Source organism: Narcine bancroftii, chromosome 5 (assembly GCF_036971445.1).
Source record: "Narcine bancroftii isolate sNarBan1 chromosome 5, sNarBan1.hap1, whole genome shotgun sequence".
NCBI classification, from domain to species: domain Eukaryota; kingdom Metazoa; phylum Chordata; class Chondrichthyes; order Torpediniformes; family Narcinidae; genus Narcine; species Narcine bancroftii.
This window is the reverse complement of record NC_091473.1, coordinates 141,545,908-141,557,263: the sequence shown is the minus strand read 5'-3', so window position 1 is coordinate 141,557,263 and position 11,356 is coordinate 141,545,908. Positions and strand designations below refer to the sequence as shown.

Sequence of the window (11,356 nt, the reverse complement as noted above, 5' to 3'; positions counted from 1 at the left end):
CCCACTGCCTAGGAAAGGCAGCCAACACACTGAAAAGCCCATCACATTCCAGACATACTCCCTTCTCCTTCCTACCATTCGGAAAAAAGCCACAGGGTTTGTGTAGGAGTTAACGTAACATTATTAAACGTCAGCGACCTAGCCTTGTATCTGGTGCTGGCTGTAAGGAGGGTTTTTGTTCTCCCCCACATCTGGATGGGTTTTCCTCCCACTTTCATAGTTTGGGGGTTTGGAGGTATTTGGACAGCTTGTGGGCCTGAAGGGCCTATTGCCATACTGTATGTCTAAATTAAATTTAAAAAGTAAAATTAAAGTGTGAAAGCACACACCAACAGGCTGAAAGACAGTTTCTTCTTTATAGCTATCAGGCTCTGATTGAACCCCACAACAGTCCTGTCATTCTGCTTTTGCTTGGTGCTGATTGATCTTCCTTTTCATTGAACCCGATGTTCTGTAATCATTCCCTTCACATGCCTGTATGAATGTTGGAGATAATCTGTCAGCCAACTTCGGTATAGTTTTTGCATAAGGGTCAGAACCATGAATCCAGCAGCCCTTTGTTCAGGAACCAGTTTCTTTCCAACATTCATTTACTGTGTGCTCGCTTCGGCAGCACATATACTAAAATTGGAACGATACAGAGAAGATTAGCATGGCCCCTGCAACATTCATTGACTGTGACCTGCTGCATCACTCAAGTCATCAACAATACCAAAACGTTTTCTGTACCACTGACAGAAAACCAACCAACCAACTGTGAATATTCATTAATTATTTTCTTTTCACTTCCTTTTGTATTTATTATCATTCTTTTCTTGGCATCTTAATTATACTTAATTTATCTTTGAGGGCTTTTAAAAAAAATTAGACATACAGTACGGTAACAGGCCTTTTACACCCGTGCTGCTCAATTACACCCAATTGACCAACAACCCCGGTACGTTTTGAAGGGTGGGAGGAAACCAGAGCACCCAAAGGAAACCCACACAAACATGGGGAAAATTCCTTGCAGACAGCATGGGATTTGAACCCCAGTTCCAGTTACTGGCATTGTAACAGCTTCACGCTAACCGCTACACTAACTAACTGTGCTGCCTATGTAACTGGGAATCTACATCAAGTAGGACTTTCATTGCATCTGTGCGTTGTACTTATGTATATGACAATAAACTCTCATTCATGTTAAGACTAGAGCCTTTCCTGCCAATACAACATTATTGGTTATTCTGGCTACAGTGCTTTGATGGCCACGTGCGATTATGAGAAGCCATCATTGATTGCCAGTCACAATGTCCAAGGTACAATCTGATTCTCACTTAAAAAGAAATGGATGAAATTATTTCTTTGTTGATACAGTGCTTACTAATGCAGAGGTGAGCAGCAAATTGGGATTCACAACAGAAACCTAGTGAGGTCCTTGGAAAGGTTCTGTGGCAAAGAAGCCATATAACCATATAACCACTTACAGCACAGAACAGGCCAGTTCGGCCCTACTAGTCCATGCCATAACAAATCCCCACCCTCCTAGTCCCACTGACCAGCACCCGGTCCATATCCCTCCAGTCCTCTCCTATCCATGTAACTATCCAGTCTTTCCTTAAATGTAACCAATGATCCCGCCTCGACCACGTCTGTCGGAAGCTCATTCCACATCCCCACCACCCTTTGCGTAAAGAAATTTCCCCTCATGTTCCCCTTATAATTTTCCCCCTTCAATCTTAAACCATGCCCTCTAGTTTGAATCTCCCCCACTCTTAATTGAAAAAGCCTATCCACGTTTACTCTGTCTGTCCCTTTTAAAATCTTAAACACCTCTATCAAGTCCCCTCTCAATCTTCTACGCTCCAGAGAAAAAAGCTCTAGTCTGCACAACCTTTCCCTGTAACTCAAACCTTGAAATCCTGTCAACATTCTCGTGAACCTTCTCTGCACTCTCTCTATTTTGTTTATATCTTTCCTATAATTTGGTGACCAAAACTGTACACAGTACTCCAAATTTGGCCTCACAAATGCCTTGTACAATTTCATCATAACCTCCCTACTCTTGAATTCAATACTCTGATTTATGAAGGCCAACATTCCAAATGCCTTCTTCACCACACCATCTACCTGAGTATCAGCCTTGAGGGTACTATTTACCACAACTCCTAAATCCCTTTGTTGCTCTGCACATCTCAATAGCTTACCATTTAATGCATATGACCTATCTAGATTTGCCTTTCCAAAATGTAACACCTCACACTTATCTGTATTAAATTCCATCAGCCATTTCTCAGCCCACACCTACAGCCTTCCTAAATCACCTTTTAATCTACGGTAATCTTCTTCACTGTCCACAACACCACCAATCTTTGTATCATCCACAAACTTGCTTATCCAATTCTCCACCCCTACATCCAGATCATTAATATATATAACAAACAATAGTGGACTGAGGACCAATCCCTGAGGAACTCCACTAGTCACCGGCCTCCAATTGGACAAACAATTTTCTACCACTACTCTCTGACACCTCCCATCCAACCATTGCTGAATCCATTTCACTACCTCCTCATTTATACCTAATGCCTCCACCTTTTTTCCTAACCTCCTGTGGGGAACTTTGTCAAAAGCTTTACTAAAGTCTAAATAGACAACATCCACAGCTTTCCCTTCATCAACCTCTTTTGTAACCCCCTCGAAAAACTCAATCAGGTTTGTCAAGCATGATCTACCCCTGACAAAACCATGCTGATTACTCCCAGCAATCCCTGTACCTTCACATATTTGTAAATACCATCCCTCAGAACACTTTCCATCAACTTGCCTACCACAGACGTCAGACTCACGGCCTATAATTCCCAGGTTTACATTTAGACCCTTTCTTAAACAGCGGAACCATATGCGCCACCCTCCAATCCTTTGGCACTACCCCCGTGGCCAGTGACATCCTAAATATCTCTGTTAATGGCCCCACTATCTGTCCACTAGCCTCCCTGAGTGTCCTTGGGAATATTTCGTCATGTCCCGGAGATTTATCCACCTTTATCTTTTTCAACACAGCCATCACTACCTCCTCGGTTATCCTTATATGCTTCATTACCTCCCCACTATTTTTCTTTACCTCAACTGGTTCAATATTTTTTCCCCTAGTGAATACCGAGGCAAAGAAACCATTCAAAATTTCCCCCATTTCCTCTGACTTCTCACTCAGCCTACCCTCGCTATCTACAAGGGCTCCAATTTTATCCCTCACTAATCTTTTACTTTTAATGTACTTATAGAAACCCTTTGGATTTATTTTTACTCTGTCTGCCAAAACCTCTTCGTGCCTTTTTTTGGCCTTTCTAATTTCTTTCTTAAGATTCCTTCTACACTCCTTGTAGTCCTCCTTCAAATTGTCAGCTCTCTATTCTTTATACCCCTTGTACACCTCCCTTTTTCTCCTAAGCAAATTTCCAATATTCCTCGAAAACCAAGCCTCCCTATGACTTCCAGCCTTTCCTTTGATCCTCACTGGGACATAACTACTCTGTACCCTCAAAATTTCTTTTTTGAATATCCTCCATTTTTCATTTACACCCTCACCTGAAAATATCCTGTCCCACTCAATACTCCCCAAATCCCTTCTTATTCCTTCGAAATTTGCTTTTCTCCAATCCAGAACCTCAACTTTAGGCCTCTCCTTGCTCTTCCTTAAAACTACCTTAAAACTAAGAGAATTATGATCACTAGACACAATTGGATCTCCAACATTAATGTCTGATACCTGACCTAGCTCGTTCCCTAACAGGAGATCCAGTATTACACTGTCCCAAGTCAGTTCTTCTACTAATTGATTCAGAAAACAATCTTGAACACATTTAACGAACTCTAGCATGGTCAACAAGTCTGTTACTCCACAAAGAGCAGTCCAAACATGGGAGTTACACAAGAAAATTTGCAGATACTGGGGTCAAATATAATATACAAATGTGCTGGAGAAACTCAGCAAGTTACACAGCATCTGTAGGAAGTAAAAGGTAACCACAATTTTAGGCCTGAACTTCCCATGGTTGCTGCGAGACCTGCTGAGTTTCTCCAGCATATTTGTGAATTGCTCCAAGCAGAGGTCCAGCTAGGATTTGGTATCCCTGAAAACTCTTGTAGTGAACTGGGAATTCACTACTAGTGCGATGCTCTAAGGACTGGCACCTCCCCTGACTCCGTCCCCACATATCCCAATATAAACCCTGGACTCCCGTCAAAACCCGAGTTCAGTCCACAGACCATCTGTGTCATTCTTATTTAATAAAAGCGTGTTGTACTCTCTCTGGTCTTGAGTGCTCTCAGTCACACTACAATTTTTTTCAATAAAGAATGGGATAGAAGCCCTATTGAAGCCTGCGATGCTCCTCATCGACCTTCTGTCCCCAGATGAGCGTTTGTGTACTGGCTGGAGTGCTTCCTAATGTACCTGTCGGCCACACAAGGTCTACTCAACGGATAAGCTTAAGAGGTCGGTGCTCCTCTCTTGCGTCGGACCTAAAAGATTCCCAATCTTCAGGGCCTGTACAACTTAAGCAGCGGCTATTGATAAGCTGAAGGCCCACTACATGAGGCCCCAAAATGTCGTCCTAGCAAGGCATCAACTCTCACAATGGAAGCAGTGGCCTGGTGAGACCATTGAGGATTATGTCCTCATCCTACGAACACTCACAAGGATCTGTGGGTATAAGGATGGTGTGGCCCGAAAATGGGAGGATGAGCAGATCTGGGATGCTCTGGTCACTAGGGTGCAATCCAAATACATTCAACAATGGTTGCTGGAGAAAGGCAGTGTAACACTGCCTGACAATGTACTAGTGGCCAAGTCGCTGGAGATGGCCCAACTGGGGGCTGACTATTTGGAAGGCGGCAACACCCTTCATGAGGACCTGGGTCCTGGAGTGATGCTACATGCTGCATCAGCTCTGATGGCAACGGCCTTGGGCACTAAGGGATGCTTCTTCTGCGGTGGCAACAGAACCCAAGAACTCGATGTCCAGCTGAAGACTCCATCTGCTCCGGTCGTGGTAAGAAGGGGCACTGAGTGTAAGTTTGCAGGGTGAGGTGGAGTGCTGAGAGGTCCAACGCATGCAAGATCCTTGACGGACTGACTGAGGTGAACCCGAAACCCAAACCCCCTGCCTCCCATGCCAGTGTTGTATGCCATAGCCTTCCTGTGGGGCCGCGTGGCGAGAGCAGTGAGGTGGGAAAACCTGGCATCCAATGATGAGGGAGCGTGGCCATCTTGCTGCTCTACGTGGTCTCTTCCATCTTGTCGGCGTTCAAATTCCACGTGGCATTCAAATTCCACGGTGGAAGAAGGAGGAGGGTGGCCATCTTACTGTGCCTCATGGCCCCCGCCATCTTGCCTGCATCAGGATTTGAATGAGGGGAGCGACTCCAACAAGGGGAACGACGGCATCTCCAGAGTCTTGGCAGCGATGGTGTTGGACCAGGAGATACCGCACCAATTGAACTAATCCTCAAAAAAGGTGTGGGTTAATGGGCATAAACTGAAATGCTTAATTGACTCTGGCTCAACTGAGAGCTTCATAGACACGGAGACAGTCCAAAATCTCAATCTCAAAGTGAATCCCGCTAATTATCGTATTTATTTAGCATCCCATACAATATTTAAGAATATTGTATGGTTCATTTATCTTTACATTCTGTAAGTTCAAACTGTATTTATGTGCTCCAGTTTTGCTGGTCCTTGACTTCTTGTGTCATTTTAAAAACATGACCCTGGAGTATTCTGGGCCTCTCCCTCCCATTACGGTTCGGAACGGAAGGTCCCAAAACTCTGATGCCATTTGCTGTCTCACCACACTGAAAATAGATCCACCTCCTCTGTTCCCGAATTTGAGCGCCGATTGCAGACCGATTGCTACAAAAGGCAGGCGCTACAGCACAGAGGACCAGGCATTCATCAAGGCTGAGACACAACGACTGCTTAATGGGAACATTATTGAGCACAGTACCCACTCATGGAGAGCACAGGTGGTTGTTGTAAAAGTGGAAGAAAAGTCCAGACTAGTAATTGACTATAGCTGAATGATTAATCGCTTCATACTCCTGGATGCATACCCCCTCCTTCGCATTTTGGACATGGTGAATGAAATTGCACAGTACAAGGGTCTATTTGACCATCGACCTTAAAGCTGCTTATCACCAGTTGCCAATCCATTCCGAGGACCGTCCCTACACCACTTTTGAGGCTAATTGGAGACTCTATCAGTTCCGGAGGGTACTATTTTGTATCGCAAATGGGGTCCCAATCTTCCAGAGACAGATGGACCAAATGATAGACGAATTTAAGTTGAAAGCCACCTTGCCATACCTCGACAACATTGTGGCCACACTCTGGAGGACAATAACACCAACCTCCAGAACTTTCTCCATTTGGCTAAAGCCCAGAACCTCACATATAACACCATCTTAGCTGCATGGTGGAGAATGGCATAATTGGCCCCGACCCCTAGAGGATGCCACCCCTGTTGGAACTCCCGATCCTGAGGACAATGAAGGCATTGAGGAGGTGGCTGGGCTTTTTCTCATATTGCACCCAATGGGTCCCTCAATATACTGACCGACAAGGTATGTCCACTCCTAACAACCACTTTTTTCCCACTAACAGTCGAAGCTCAAACAGCTTTCAACTACGTCAGAAGCCACATTAAAAAGGTCACCATACACACCGTGGATGAAAATGTACCTTTCCAGGTGGAAAGCAAGACATCAGATGTAGCCCAGGCTGTATCCTTTAATCAGGCAGGTAGGTCAGTTGCATTTTTTCCAGGACCCTACAAGGCCACGAGCTTCTGAATTCGTCAGTGGAGAAAGAAGCACAAGCCATTGTAGAGGTCATCAGGCACTGGAGGCACTACCTGGTGGGTAGGAAATTCATCTTCCTCACAGACCAGCGATTGGTGGCTTTTATGTTCAACAACACAAAACGAGGCAAAATTAAAAATGACAAAATTGCCCGGTGGAGGATTGAACTCTCCACTTACAACTATGGCATAGTCTACCGACCTGGTTCCCTCAATGAGCCTCCAGATGCCCTGTCCAGAGGAAGCTGTGCTTCTGCATGCACCGCCCAGTTGCAGTCACGATGAGCTCTGCCATCCAGGCATCACTCGCATGGCTCATGTCAGGGAAATGGCCAGGTCATGCCAGGCCTGTGTAAGCCGCACTTATACCATCCCAGAAAGGCATACCTGATAAAGGCATTCAGGCCCTTTGAACAGCTCAGTGTCAATTTCAAGGGACCTCTCCCCTCCACAAATGGGAATGTGTATTTCTCACTGTCATTGACGAGTACTCTCATTTCTCATTCGCCATTCCCTGCCTAGACACATCCACACTGTCCATCACTGGGGCCCTAGACTTTATTTTTGCCCTGTTTGGGTATCCTGGCTATATCCATAGCAAGTGGGGCTCATCATTTATGATTGCATTGCATCCAACAGGATGACTAGCTATAACCCCGGGGGAATGGCCAGGTTGAGAAGGAGAATGCTATGGTTTGGAAGGCTGTAAAATTGGCTCTCTGGTCCAAAGGACTTCCAGACTCACGCTGGCAGGATGTCCTAGCCATGGCACTCCACTCCATTAGGTCACTACTCTGTACTGTGACCAATGCGACTCCTCACGAGTTGACATTTTCTTTCAAGAGTAAGTCAACATCAGCACCAGGTCCAGTGCTGTTCCAAAAACATGTGAGGAGGAGCAAATGCGACCCCCTGGTCAAGAGGGTGCTCCTACTCCATGCCAACCCCACTTACACCTACGTGGCATACCCAGATGGCAGGGAGGACACTGTCTCGATCAGGGACCTGGCACCCATCGGAATTGAGAGCCCACCACCTCAAGGGGGCCAGGACTCTGTCCTACTTAGGGTTTCTAAAAAAACACCAAGGGGCTCAGGTGAGCTGTCGCAGGAAGTAGCTCCAGCCACCCTTCAACCAGTGCCAGATCAATGCCCGGGAACTAAAGGACGGTCAGGAAGCCCAGGGCCAGCTGACACTGCAGCGCTCTGCCTGCATTTACAGAGCTCCTGACAGTAAAAAAAAACTTTTGACTATCCGACGTTCTCTGTTTTCACCCGCATGCTTCATTCAAAAGGGTGAATGTAATGAACTGGGAATTCATTACTGATGCTATGCACGAAGGACTGGCTCCTCCCCTGACTCCACCCCCCACATATTCCGATATAAACCCTGGACCCCCGCTAAAACCCCAGTTCAGTCCACAGACTATGTGTGCCATTCTTATTGAATAAAAGCTTGTTGTACTCTCTCTGGTCTTGAGTGCTCTCAGTCGCACTACAGCTCTGTGGAAGGTCTGTACCTCCTGCTCCATGGTCTGTACCTCCTGCTCCATGCTAATCCCCCGAAAGGGGGATCGATAAGATGATTAGTCACATTCCACGGTAGGGAAGTCTAAAGATAGAGGGCATGGGTTTAAAGTGAGAATTTATCAGAATTTATTGTCATGAACATCTCACAAAATTCTTTGTCTTGCTGTAGCATTACAGTACAAATATTCCTACAAATTACATTTCAAAAATAAATAAATAGTGCAAGAAAAGAAAATAAAGTGAGGTATCATTTTTGGTTCATTGTCCATTCAGAAATCTGATGGGAGAGGGGAAGAAGCTGTCCTTGTGCCACTGGGTGTTCGTATTTCCTATTACCTATTTCTGAATGGCAGCAGTGTGAAGAGGACATGGTCTGGGTGGAGGGGGTCCTTGAGGAGAGAGACTGCTTCCTGAAGACACCGTCTCTTGTAGATGTCCTCACTGGAGGGAAGACAGATGCCCATGATGTTACTGGCTGAGTTAATAACTCTGGAGATTTTTCCTGTCCTATGCATCAACTCCTCCATACCAGACAGTGATGCATCTAGTCATTTATCTTTCCACAGTACACTTGTAGAAATATTTGAGTCTTTGGTAACATATCAAATCACCTCAAACTGAGGGGAGAGATTTAAATGGACACTGAGGGGAAACTTTTACACTCAGAGGGTGGTGGATATATGGAACAAGTTGCCAAGTATTATTACAACATTTAAAGGGGATTGAGGCAGTGACATGGACAGGGATATGGACCAAACAATGGCAAATGAGACGAGGTCAGATAGACAAGATGATTAAGCACAAAAAGGTTGCAGTGAACTGGGATTCACTGGTAGTGTGTGGTGCTGATGGCTGGCCCTGCCTTCCAGCTCCGCCCCTATCTGCTCACATGTAACCCCGGTTTCCCACCTAAACCCAGAACTCTTCCGAAGACTACTGTGAAACCCTACCCATAATTATAAGCTAATAAAAGCATTTGTTCTCCCTCCAGTCATGAGAGCTTTTATTCATGCTACAATTTTATTAGCTTATTCCCAAAACAATGGAAGTGCTACTCAAGCCTGGTATGCTGTTGATAGACCCTCTTTTGTCCGACGTGGCTGAGGAGTTCACATACTGGCTAGACTGCTTCCAGGCCTGACCAGAGATGTCTTCCACACCGATGAACTCAGAAGGTCTACACTCATTTCGGGGGTAGGAACGAAAGGGTATGCAGTCATCAAGGACTGCACTATAAATGATGCTGCCATTAAAGCTTTGATGGCTAGGTACTTGAAGTAGCAGAACAAGATCCTAGCAAGGCACCGACTCACTCTATGTTGCAAATGGCCAGGAGAGACCATCAATGACTACCTGCTGCATCTGTGGACGCTTACCAAGAAGTGCAGGTACGAAGCGGCTATGGGCCATGTTCATGAGGAAGAACAGATCCGGGACACTCTAGCCGCTGGGGTCCACTCGAGGTATGTGAGGCAGCGGCTGCTCGAGTCATGAAAGAAGGACCTGGCTAGCCACATCGAGCTGGCCAAATCGTTCGAACAGGCCAAGCTCGAGAACAACGAACTCGAAGCCAGCGAGCTCACCCACCCAGGTGACCACTTCCAAGGACCGGCTGCTCCCGCTACCCCAGCCCTAATGGCTGCTGCTTCCCGTGCTAGAGGGTTATTTATCTGCAGCAAGAGCCAGCACCCCCGATCTCATTGCCCGGCTAAAGACGGGTGAGGGTTTGCCACTCGAGGGGAAGCCCGCGGCCTGCACCAGTCCCGGATCCGACTCCAGACCCAAGCAGTCTGCCCCGAATTCACCCAAGCCCACTTGCTGCGCTACATGCCAATGGAGGGTGGCAGTGAGGAAATGGCGCGAAAAGGCTTGGTGACCAACTTGCCGTGACTCAAATTCAAACGGCATCATCATTATTGAAGGAGGAAGGAGGGCGGCCATCTTTCCGCGCCACGAGGTTGACACCATCTTACCCACGCAAGGCAACCCAGGATGGTGGAGGCCATTTGAGTGAGGAGTATGGAGTCTCCAAGGACCTAGATCAGGACAGACCTCACCAGCTCAGCAACTTCATAGGGACTGTGAAGGTAAATGGACATTCCGCTAAACGCCTGATCAACACGGGCTCAACTGAAAGCTTCATAGAATCACAGAGAGTGCAAGAATACAACCTAAAGATGTATCCTTCCAGTTACCACATATTTCTTGCGTCTCATTCACATTCTATGCGTGTTCAACAACACTGTATCGTACACCTGTCATTTGAAGGGCTGGTAAATTTTGCCTGTATATATCTGTTGGGTCTGGTTTGACTGTGTGACCTTAAAAGCGTGACCTTGGAGTATTGTGGTCCCCTCCCCCCCCCCGTATCGGTTCGGAACAGAGGGCCCCTAAAATCAGAACCCACACGCAGCCTCTCCACACTGTATATCAACCCTCCCCACCTCTCTTCCCAAATCTGTCTTCGGACTGCAAACCTATTGCTACCAAGAGCAGGCGGTACAGCACAGCAGACCGACATTTCATAAAGTCTGAGACACAACGTTTCCTCGACGAAGATATCATCGAACCTAGCATCAGCCTGTGGAGAGTGCAAGTGGTAGAGGCAAAAGGGGAAAACAAGTCCAGGCGAGTACACACTCCTGGACACATACCCCCTCCCTCGAATTTTGGATGATATTGCGCAGTATCTGGTCTTTTCAACCATCGACCTGAAAGCTGCTTATCACCGGTTGCCAATCCATTCCGAGGACTGTCCGTAAATGGCATTTGAGGCTAATGGTCATCTCTAACAATTCCACTGATCAACTCATCCAGGCCCTTCAAATGGCTCAGTGTCGATTTTAAGGGACCTCTCCCCTCCACGAAAGGGAACACCTTCTTCCTCTCTGTCATTGACGAGTACTCCCACTTATCATTTGCCATTTCATATCCAGACACGTCCACTCCATCAGTCATAAAGGCCCTATATTCTATTTTCACCCTGTT

The 11,356-nt window shown here is 46.3% G+C and overlaps 1 pseudogene; it reads left to right on the top strand.

Moving 5' to 3' along the window:
- Nucleotides 1-597: 597 nt before the first annotated feature.
- Nucleotides 598-664, top strand: LOC138765604 (U6 spliceosomal RNA; annotated as a pseudogene).
- Nucleotides 665-11,356: the final 10,692 nt, after the last annotated feature.